The sequence below is a fragment of the Cricetulus griseus genome, chromosome 5, assembly GCF_003668045.3.
Source record: "Cricetulus griseus strain 17A/GY chromosome 5, alternate assembly CriGri-PICRH-1.0, whole genome shotgun sequence".
NCBI lineage: Eukaryota > Metazoa > Chordata > Mammalia > Rodentia > Cricetidae > Cricetulus > Cricetulus griseus.
The window spans coordinates 98,268,653-98,279,532 of record NC_048598.1 but is presented as its reverse complement, the minus strand read 5'-3'; the positions used below and the strand labels follow the sequence as shown (position 1 = coordinate 98,279,532).

The 10,880-nt window shown below is 40.6% G+C and overlaps 1 protein-coding gene across 2 annotated transcripts in view; it reads left to right on the top strand.

The window, feature by feature from the left end:
* Positions 1-519: 519 nt before the first annotated feature.
* The window catches only part of LOC103162325 (zinc finger protein 433-like), a 44,371-nt gene continuing 34,010 nt past the window's right edge, over positions 520-10,880 (top strand). Inside the window, exons 1-2 of one of the 2 annotated variants that reach the window (XM_027416932.2) lie at positions 520-654; positions 1,267-1,407. The gene's annotated coding sequence lies outside the window, so the exon portion shown is untranslated. Of the gene's footprint in view, positions 655-1,266; positions 1,442-10,880 lie in introns of both variants that reach the window. The other variant, XM_027416931.2, reaches the window with a different exon arrangement.

The window sequence follows — 10,880 nt, the reverse complement described above, 5'->3', positions numbered from 1 at the left end:
TAGGGGCTCAGAGTCTGAAGTGACAACCAGGGAGCCTGCATGGGACTGAACCAGGTCCACTGCATATATGGTACAGTTGTGTAGCTTGGTCCTCTTGTGGGACTCCTAACGGGGGAACAGGGGCTGTCTGTTATGATAAATCTTTCCACCAAAAGCCACCCGAGCCCTACTGCCACATGGGCGGTCTCCGCCAGCCGCCTGAGTTCTGCCCACCGAGTTAGGGCCCCAATTAATTCACAGAGACTTCTATTAGGTACAAATGCTGCTTGGCCAATGACTAGGATTCTCATCTGTTAGCTCAGTCTTAATTATCATAAATCTATATATTTTATAAGACTTATCTTAAAGGACGCCTTCCCTTGCCGGTGGATCACATGGAAAATCTGAAGAGAGGGCCCACTTCCTTCTCCCATGTTTATGTATGAGACTCCCTGCTGTGTCATTTCCTGCCTGGATCATCACCTCTTTACTACATTTCCCAGAATCCTCTTTGACTCCTAGTCCCATCTAACTTGCTGCCTCATTGGTCAAACAGTACTTTATTCAACAATCAATAAGATGAACATACACAGAAGTACATTCCCCATCAGCTGTCTCTAACTCTTCGCTGACTTTTGGGATCCTATTCCTTATACATTGGTGCCTTTGACCAAGGTGAAGTGCTTAGTCTTCCTACAACTTGATATTCCCTGCTTTTTGGTACCCACAGGGGGTGAGCCCATTTCTGAACAGAAAGAGTGATTTGGGGGGACAGATGGGAATTGTGTAGGGGAAGGACTGGGAGGAGAGGAGGGAGGGGAAACTGAGGCCAGGGTGTATAAATTTAACATAAATTAAACCCAAAACAAAACAAATTAAAAGCACCAAAACAATAACCCATTGAAAAACAGGTCTAAGACCTGAATAGAAATTTCTCAAAAAAAGAAAAAGAATCTAAGAAATATCTTAAAAACTGTTGATTGTCCTTAGTAATTAGGGGAATGCAAATCAAAATAACTTTGAGATTTCATCTTACCCCAATCAGAAGGGCATAGATCAACAGAACAACCTACAACAAATGCTGGAGGTGATGAAGGGAAAAGGACATTTGTTCACTGGTGGTGGGATTGCAAACTGGTGCAGTCCCTCTGAAGTCAGCATGGAAAATTCTTAAGAAGTTAAAATTATGACCCAGCTATACCTGATCTTGGCGTAATGACTGAAAAACTTGACGTCCTACTCCACAGATCCTTGCTCAAGTCATGTTCATTGCTCTGCTCCCAACAGCTAGGAAAAGGAAGTAACCTAAATGACCTACAACTGGTGGATGAATAATGAAAACATTGAGTGAGGCAAGCAAGACCTGCAAAGACAAACGTTGTTGCATGTTCTCTCTCATCTGAGGCTTCCAGCTCCAGATCTTCAGATGTGAGTACATGGCCCAGGCAACTGCAGGTACCAGGTACAGAAAACAGGACCATTGCCAGGATTGGGGAGTTGAGGATCAATGGAGTGGGGTGACAGAGGGGTTGGTGTGCAATTGGGGAGGGTGACAGGGTACAAGTGATCTGATCAGGGAGGCAGAAGGGGGGCTTCTTAGGGAGGTAAATACAGAGAAGGTTGGAGGAGGGAAAATAACCAGGATGTCTGAAAGAATTTCAAAGAATTGCACTGTAAGTATTACAGCTGGATGGAAAGTTATCCTGGCAGCCAGATGTCAAGGGAAACCAGAAAGTCACACCATACAACAACAAACCTCACATACAGCATTGAGAGGAAAAACAAAAACAAAAACAGGAGGGTGGCTGCATCTGCTTGGGCAAGAAACAGCAGCAAACTGGGTAGGATACAGGGCTCATACATGGCTTCTTGGGAATGGATGGCAATTTTGAGAGTGGAACTTTCCAGAGTGGAGATTGGTGGGATTTCATGTCCAGAGATTGGACTTTTTACTCTGTAGGGTGGGGGCAGTTAGAGTGTTCTGTTGGTAGAACCTGGCAGTCAGAGATCCTTGGGGGAGGGGTCTGGCCATTCATTTTGCTGGAGGAGCCTACACACACTATTAACTGTTTACCTAAAAAAGCACTAATATACATAATTCTTTGTGTAAATATACATATAAAGTTTTCTTTAACTTTTCTAATCTTGTCTGTTGGTGCTCCTTTCTAAGAGCCAAATATCACATGTTTTAGTTAGGGTTTCTATTGCTGTGATGAAACACCATGACCAAAAAGCAAGTTGGGGAGGAAAGGCCTAGTTGGCTTAAACTTCCATATCACTGTTCATTGTCAAAGTAAGTTCAGGAACTCAAACAGGGCAGGAACCTGGAGGCAGGAGCTGATTCAGAGGCCATGGAGGGATGCAGCTTACTGGATTGCTCTTCTGTTTTCTTTTTTTCTTTTTTCTTTAGAAACAATCATTTTACAAATCAATTTCCCTGTTCCCTCTCCCTTCCATTCTCCCACGCCCCCTACCAAGCCCCCAACCCCTTCACCCACTCCCCAAGGACGGTAAGGCCTTCCATGGGGGATCATCAAAGTCTGTCACAGCAATTGAGGGGAGGCCTAGGCCCTCTTCTGAGTATCTGGGTTGGAATAGTATCCCTCCATAGGGAATAGGCTCTCAAAGTCCATTTGTGCACTAGGGATAAATACTGGTTCCACTGTTAGAATTCCCATAGCCTGCCCAGGACTCCTAACTGGCACCCACATTCAGAGGATTTGGTTCAGTCCAGTGCTGGTACCCCAGCTTTATGACTGGGGTCCATGTGCTCTCACTAGGTCAGGTCAGCTGGTTCTGTAGGTTTCTCCAGCACTGTCTTGATGGCTTTGTTCATCCCTCCTCCCTCTCTACAACTGGATTCCAGGAGTATGGCTCAGTGCTTAGCTGTGGGTGCCTGCTTCAGCTTCCATCTGCTACTGGATGAAGGCTGTTCAGGGGACCTGGTTTAGTCCTATGTTTCTATCCCAGCTGTCAGACTGGGGTCCATGTGCTCTCCCTTGTTTAGGTCAGCTGTTTATGTGGGTTTCACTAGCCTGGTCCCAACACCTTTGATCTTTATTCCTCCTTCTCTGCAACTCTGGGTTACAGAGTTCAGTTCAGTGTATATCTGTGGATGTCTGCCTCTGCTTCCATCAGCTGCTGGATGAGGGCTCTAGGATGGCATATAAAGGAATCATCAGTCTCATTATAAGGGAAGGGCATTTAGGGTATCCTCTCCACCATTGCCTAGATTGTCAGTTCGTGTCATTCTTGTAGATCTCTGGAAATCTCCCTAGTGCCAGATCTCTCCTCGGACCTATAATGTCACCTTCTGTTATGGTATCTCTCATCCTTCTCTCTATTCTTCTCCCAACTCACCGTTTCTGCTCCTCTATTTCCTCCCCTCCCCTCTCTTCTTCTCCTCTCATTCTGCCAGCTCCCTCTTCCCTACCCTCATGCTCCCAGTTAGGTCAGGAGATCCTGGCTCTTCACATTCTCTAGGGTCCATGCATTTTTCTCTTAGAGTCCTTGTTTCCTAGTTTCTTTGGTGAGGAGGATTGTAGGCTGGAAATCCTTTGCCCTATGTCTAAAATTCATATATAAGTGAGTATATACCATGTTTGTCTTTTTGTGACTGGGTTACCTCACTCAGGATGGTTTCTTCTAGTTGCATCCATTTGCCTGTGAATTTGAAGATTCCATTGCTTTTTTCTGCTGAGTAGTACTCCATTGTACAAATGTACTACATTTTCTCTATCCATTCTTCAGTTGAGGGGCACCTAGGTTGCTTCCAGGTTCTGGCTTTTACAAATAATGCTGCTATGAACATGGTTGAACATATGTCCTTGTTGTATGAACTTGCATTATTTGGGTATATGCCCAAGAAAGGAGTTCCTGGATCTTGAGGTAGACTGATTTCCATTTTTCTGAGCAACCACAATACTGATTTCCAGAGTGATCTTACAAGTTCACACTCCCACCAGCAATGGAGGAGTGTTCCTTTTTCTCCACATCCTCTCCAGCATAGATTGTCATTGGTATTTTTGATTTTAGCCATTCTGACAGGTGTGAGGTGGTATCTCAGAGTTGTTTTGAGTTGCATTTTTCTGATGGCCAAGGATTTTGAGCACTTTCTTAAGTGTCTTCCAGCCATTTCAGATTCCTCTGTTAAAAATTCTCTATTTAGTTCTGCACCCCACTTTTTCATTTCATTGTTTGGTGTTTTGGTGGCTAGCTTCTTGAGCGCCTTATATATTTTGGAAATCAGCCCTCTGTCAGATGTGGGATAGGCGAATATCTTTTCCCATTCTGTGGGCAGTTGTTTTGTCTTATTTGTCCTTTGCCTTGCAGAAGCTTCTCAGTTTTAGGAGGTCCCATTTATTAATTGCAGACCTCAATGTCTGTGCTACTGGCGTAATGTTCAGGAAGCGGTCTCCTGTGCCAATTTGTTCAAGGGTAGTTCCCACTTTCTCTTCTAGAAGATTCCGTGTGGCTGGATTTATGGTGAGATCTTTGATCCATTTGCACTTAAGTTTTGTGCATGGTGACAGGTATGGATCTATCTGCAATCTTCTGCATGTCCGAATCAAATTGTGCCAGCACCGTTTGTTGAAGAGTTGAAGATGCTATCTTTTTTTCCATTGTATAGATTTAGCACCTTTGTCAAAAATAAGGTGTTCGTAGGTGCGTGGGTTAATATCAGGGTTTTCAATTCGATTCCATTGGTCTATCTGTCTATTTTTGTGCCAATACCAAGCTGTTTTCAGAACTATGGCTCTATAGTAGAGCTTGAAGTCAGGGATGGTGATGCCTCCAGAAGATCCTTTATTGTAAAGAGTTGTTTTGGCTATCCTGGGTTTTTTATTTTTCCATATAAAGTTGAGTATTGTTCTTTCAATGTCTGTGAAAAACTGTGTTGGGATTTTGATGGGGATTGCATTGAATCTGTAGATTGCTTTTGGCAGGATTGCCATTTTTACTATGTTAATTCTCCCTATCCAAGAGCATGGGAGATCTTTACATTTTCTGGTATCTTCTTTAATTTCTTTCTTTAATGTCTCAAAGTTCTTATTGTACAGGTCTTTCACTTTTTTGGTTAGTGTTACCCCAAGATATTTTATGTTGCTTATGGATATTGTGGAAGGTGATGTTTCCATGATTTCTTTCTCATTTGGTTTATCATCTCTATACAGTAGGGCTACAGATTTTTTGAGTTAATTTTGTATCCTGCTACCTTGCTGAAGGTGTTTATCAGCTGTAGGAGTTCCCTGGTAGAGTTTTTCGGGTCACTAATGTAGACTATCATGTCATCTGCAAATAGTGAAAGTTTGACTTCTTCCTTTCCAATTTGTATCCCTTTGAGCCCCTTTTCTTGTCTTATTGCTCTAGCTAGAACTTCAAGTACAATACTGAAGAGGTATGGAGAGAGTGGACAGCCTTGTCTTGTTCCTGATTTTAGAGGAAACGCTTTGAGTTTCTCTCCATTTAGTTTGATGTTGGCTATTGGTTTGGTGTATATTGCATTTATCATGTTTAGATATGTTCCTGTTATTCCTATTCTCTCCAAGATCTTTATCATGAAGGGATGTTGAATTTTGTCAAAGGCTTTTTTGTCATCTAGTGAGATGATCATGTGGTTTTTCTTTTTCAGTTTGTTTATATAGTGGATTATTTTGATGGATTTTCGTATGTTGAACCATCCTTGCATCCCTGGGATGAAGCCTACTTGATCATGGTGGATGATTTTTCTGATATGTTCTTGGATTCGGTTCGCCAATATTTTATTGAGTATTTTAACATCAATGTTCATGCGGGATATTAGTCTGTAGTTCTCTTTCTTAGTCATATCTTTGTGTGGCTTGGGTATCAAAGTGATTGTAGCCTTGTAGAAAGAGTTTGGCAATATCTCATCTGCTTCTATTGTGCGGAACAGTTTGAGGAGTACTGATATCAGCTCTTGTTTGAATTTCTGGTAGAATTCTGCAGTGAAGCCATCTGGCCCTGGGCTTTTTTTTGGTTGGGAGGCTTTTGATGACTGCTTCTATTTCATTAGGGGTTATGGGTCGATTTAAACTGTTTATCTGATCTTGGTTTAATTTTGGTAAGTGATATTTATCCAGAAAACAGTCCATTTCCTTTAGATTTTTGAATTTTGTGGAGTACAGGTTTTCAAAGTATGACCTGAAGATTCTCTGGATTTCCTCAGTGTCCGTTGTTATATCCCCCTTTTCGTTTCTGATTTTGTTAATTAGCATGCTCTCTCTCTGCCTTTTGGTTAGTTTGGCTAGAGGTTTGTCTATCTTGTTGATCTTCTCAAAGAACCAACTCTTTGTTTCATTGATTCTATGTAATGTTTTCCTAGTTTCTACTTTATTGATTTCAGCCCTCAGGTTGATTATTTCCTGGCGTCTACTCCTCCTTCGTGAGTTTGCTTCTTTTTGCTCTAATGCTTTCAGTTGTTCTGTCAATTCTCTAATGTGACTTTTCTCCAGTTTCTTCATGTGGACACTTAGTGCGATGAACTTTCTCCTCTTAGCACTGCTTTCAGAGTGTCCCATAACTTTGGGTATGTTGTGTCTGTATTCTCGTTAAATTCTAGGAAGTCTTTAATTTCTTTTTTTATTTCTTCCTCAACCCAGGAATGGTGCAATTGGGTATTATTCATTTTCCAAGAGTATGTAGGTTTTCTGCCATTCGTATTGCTGTTGAATTCTAGCTTTAAAGCATGGTGATCTGATAAGATACAGGGGGTTATTTCAATTCTTTTGTAACTATGGAGGTTTGCTTTGCTGCCTACTATGTGGTCAATTTTAGAGAAGGTGCCATATGGCGCTGAGAAGAAGGTATATTCTTTTGAGTTTGGATGGAATGTTCTATAGATATCTGTTAACCCCAGTTGGGCCAATTATTTTAAGGTTTTTGTACCTGTTGGTGTTTGCTATGTTGCCAAGTATGTGGTTGATTTTAGAGAAGTTCCATGTGGTGCTGAGAAGAAGGTATATTCTTTTGTATTTGGATGGAATGCTCTATAGATGTCTGTTAAACCCAATTGTGCCATAACTTCTATTAGTTCTTTTGTTTCTTTGTTAAGTTTCTGTCTGGTGTTCCGGTCCAGTGGTGAGAGTGTGGTGTTGAAGTCTCCCACTATAAGCGTGTGTGGTTTTATGTGTGATTTGAGTTTTAGTAATGTTTCTTTTATGAATGTGGATGCCTTTGTATTTGGGGCATAAATGTTCAGAATTGAGACTTCATCCTGATTGATTTCTCCTGTGATGAGTAGGAAGTGACCTCCTTCATCTCCTTTGATTGATTTTAGTTTAAAGTCCAATTTGTTGGATATTAGGATTGCTACCCTGGCTTGGGTCCATTTGATTGGAAAATCTTTTCCCAACCCTTAATTCTTAGGTACTGTTGGTCTTTGAAGTTGAGGTGTGTTTCTTGTATGGAGCAGAAGGATTGATTCTGTCTTCTTATCCATCTGCTAACCTGTGTCTTTTATAGGTGAGTTAAGACCATTAATATTGAGGGATATTAAGGACCATTGATTGTTCATTCTTGTTTGTTTTGGATTTGGTGATGGTAGTGAAATTGTGTGTGGGTTTCCACTCCTTTTTTCTTTTGGCTGTTGGTAAAGTGGGATTATCCTTTAAGATCACCTGTAGTCAGGCTCCCAGTAATGACACGGAGACTTATTATTAATTATGAAAGTTTGGCTGATAGTTTAGGCTTGTAACTAGCTTATATAACAAATTAATCCATATCTTTAAGTCTTTTATGTGGCTCAGTTACCTTTACTTTGTAATTCTCCATGCTTCTTGCTGTGTGTCCCTTCTTTTTCCCAGCATCCTCTGTGCCTGGAAATCCTGCCTAGCTATTGGCCATTCATCTTCTTGTTAAACTAATCAGAGTGACACATCTCCACAGTGAACAAAACGATTATTCTACCCTGGTCTCCCTGCAAGATATAGCAATCCTGCTCTTCTAGAGAGAAACATTACAGCTGAGCTCTGCCTGGTCCCCAACAGGGCTCAGCAGAAATGTAGCAATCTCCTCTGGCTTTGGCAAAAAGTTGTTACTTTTCTGCTACAGACTTGCTCAGCCCCCTAAAGGAACTTCCCAGTAAGTTTCTTCTGTTCTCAGCCTTCCTTAGTCCCCCTAAGGGAATGTCACAGTAAGTTTCTTCTGTTATGTGCAGACCAGTGAAGATCTTCACCCAAGATTCTTTTGAGAAAGAGATTTATTTAGGAAGGAGGAGTCCAAAAGAGCAGCTTCCTCTGACAGGGTGGGAAAGGACAACCCACTACTGAACAGGCAGCAGGGCTTAGATAAGGCTTCTTGGGGGTGGAATTTTCCCAGGGAGATTTTTTTCTGCTCAGGGATTGGTTAGTTTTCCTGCTTAGGGATTGGTTGGTTTAGTTGGTCAGGGATAGAGATGGCTCTGGTGTCAGGGCCAAACTGTTTTCTTCACTGGCCTTTTTAGCCTTTTGGCTCTAATTTTAGGACCAGGGTGTATTTCCGTCACTGGCTCTGATTCTAGGGACAAAGTGTGTTTCTTTGGCTGTGGTTTCCAAGTCAGGGTGTTTTTCTTTGGTTCTGGGTCCAGGGATAAAGTGTTTCTTTCTCTGACTCTGCGTTCAGAGTCAAGGTGTTCAGGGATTGGTTGGTTTTTTGTTTCAGTTGGTCAGGGGCAGAGTGGACTCTGGTGTCAGCTGGTCAAAGTGGGTTTCTTTGGCTGGCCTTTTTGCCCCACAAATTGGATCTGAGAGAATATAGGGAGAAGAGAAGATCTGTAGTCAGCCTACCTGGTTTAAAAATTAAATAAAAAATATTGTTACTACTGCTTCATTAATTAGCATATCATGTCAAGCTTATGTTTGGGGATGCTGCTAGAACCAAGACCATTTGTTTTAGAGCTTTAAGTATGTTGGTACACTACGAACTAAAAGAACTGTAGTTAGCTTAACAGTTTTAATTTACTTGAGCACTCACTCGTAAGTCAAGTTGGTATTGTGTAAATGTTATACCAATGACTTGTACAATGAAAGCTGTAAGACACTGAAAAAAGAGGTTGATGCATATAGCAGAAGACTGAAAGACCTCTTACATTCATTGATTGGTGAGATTAACATTGTGAAAATGTCCATCCTACCAAAAGTAATCTTCAGGTTCAACATAATCTTTAAAATTCCAACACAGTTCTTCAGAGAAATTGAAAAACAAGTTTTACTTTCATGATAACCATTTTATTAGTATATATTTAGGTTTTCCTTTATAATTATAAAGTTTACAGAAAAAAACATAAAAGTTGTTGACATTAGAAAAGTCACAATAAGCCAGGAATGGTGGGACACACACTTAATCCCAGAACTAGGGAAGCAGAGGCAGGCAGATGTCTGTGAGTTTGAGCCAGACTGGTCTACAAAGCAAGTTCTAGAACAGCCAAGGCTACACAGAGAAACCCCGTCTTAAAAAGAAGAAGAAAGTAAAGTCACAATATAAGGTAAGATCCACCCCTTTCTGAGTCTTTGATGGGTTGAACAGGGTGATTCATAGAAACTACTGTTTTCTCATCGAAGGAAAAAAAAATAAAACCTTTATCCCATTGAAGAATGCAAGCAAAGGTATGGGGCATGTCTTTCAAATGTATTTTTTTCTGAAAGTTAGCAAATTATTTTAATATGAAGACCTATGTCTCCTACTGGAATAAATTCAGTTTTACTATTTAGTAAATCTGCTCCTAGTTTATCCTGGTGTTCACATGGGAAATCCAGTGACCCAGTCCTCTGCCTTCCCATCTTCATTTCATTCATTTGCTTTATCTACACAGTTATGTTCTGTTTGTTCAAAAATAGCCCATTTTAGTAGATCAAAAAATTTTATGTGTGTAAGTATGTACATGGTATCTTGAAAACCTAATTATTTTTTATCATGTTTATTTGCCAGCATGGTTATTTGACTCAAATTCAAAGTCTAAACCCTTTTAACACTTAAATAACATCACTTTTAAGTCATCCACTCCAAAACAAAATTCAAAATGCCAAATCTTTTGTGTCTGTTCATGGTTTGACAAAAATTTCAAGCTCCATTTTGATGACAAGTTTCAACAGAAAAACAATCTTAATTTCATATGGAAACACAAAAGGTCTAGGATAGACAAAACAATTTTGTTATTGGGTTTTGTTGTTGTCATTTGGAGACAGGGTTTCTGTGTAGCCCTGGCTGTCTTGGAACTTGCTCTGTAGACCAGGCTGGCTGGCCTTGAACTCAGAGATCTGCCTGCCTCTGCCTTCAGTGCACTGGGATTAAAGTGTGTGCTACCACTGCCCAGCTAGAAAACAATTCTGAGAAAACAATAGTACTGATGGAGGTATCACTTTCCCAGATTTCAAGCTATATTACAGAACTATAAATGAAAACACCATGGTACTGGCATAAAAATATACTCATGGACCAACAGAAGGCAACTGAATGACCACATATAAACCCAGGCGCCTACAGCTACTTTTGTTTTTCAAGAAGCTAATAATCCACATTAGAGAAAAGATAACATCTTTGAAAACAGATGCTGGTCAAACTGAATAGCTACGTGAAGAAGAGTGAAACTTAATCCCCATCTCTCACCCAGCTCAAAAGTCAACTCCAAACAAATCAAGGACCTCAGCATAAGACCTGATACCTTAAATGTGACAGACTAGAAAGTATGGGATGTGCTCATCCATATTCACTGTTGCTCTATTTACCACAGCTAGGAAATTGAAATAGGCTAGATTTCCATGAACTAATGAATGGATAATGAAAATGTCATTTGTACAATTACTCAGCTATTAAGAAAAACGAAAGTGTGAAATTCATAGGAAAATGGATGGAACTAGAAACATTTACCCCAAGTGAGGTAGTCAAGACCCCCCAAAGACAGAAAT